The sequence below is a fragment of the Octopus bimaculoides genome, chromosome 20 (assembly GCF_001194135.2).
Source record: "Octopus bimaculoides isolate UCB-OBI-ISO-001 chromosome 20, ASM119413v2, whole genome shotgun sequence".
In the NCBI taxonomy this organism is placed as follows: Eukaryota; Metazoa; Mollusca; class Cephalopoda; order Octopoda; family Octopodidae; genus Octopus; species Octopus bimaculoides.
Genome location: NC_069000.1, coordinates 112139 through 112502, shown reverse-complemented (window position 1 = coordinate 112502; position 364 = coordinate 112139). Strand labels below are relative to the sequence as shown.

The 364-nt window shown below is 50.3% G+C and overlaps 1 protein-coding gene across 1 annotated transcript in view; it reads right to left on the bottom strand.

Annotated features, from left to right (window-relative positions):
- Nucleotides 1–290, bottom strand: part of LOC106878802 (uncharacterized) — a 9790-nt gene extending 9500 nt beyond the window's left edge. Inside the window, exon 1 of the transcript XR_008266312.1 lies at nt 159–290. The gene's annotated coding sequence lies outside the window, so the exon portion shown is untranslated. The remainder of the gene's footprint in view (nt 1–158) is intronic.
- Nucleotides 291–364: the final 74 nt, after the last annotated feature.

Sequence of the window (364 nt, the reverse complement as noted above, 5' to 3'; positions counted from 1 at the left end):
GACCACGTCCCTGTCGCCGCAAAACGGTTTAATTATATCACTAGAAATCCGGACTACACTCATAATTTTTTTTTTCTTATGGGCCGAAATAGCTTATGGTGTGATGGAGGAAAAAGACAGCAAGAAGCAAAAGGACAGAATGAAACGTTGGAGCTTACCTTGTCGACCGCAGCGGAGTACACGATCGCTCCTGATCAGAACGCGTCTTTCTCGTAACTTCTCTGTTTTCTGACTGACTCCACGTGCTCGCCTTCGACCGCGTGTCGCCGACTTCCGGTCTGGCTTCACCTCTGTTTGCCTCACCCCTCTCCCCCTCTCCCCCTCAATCTTCACAATCGACTCCGAGGACAGTTGTACTCTTCCC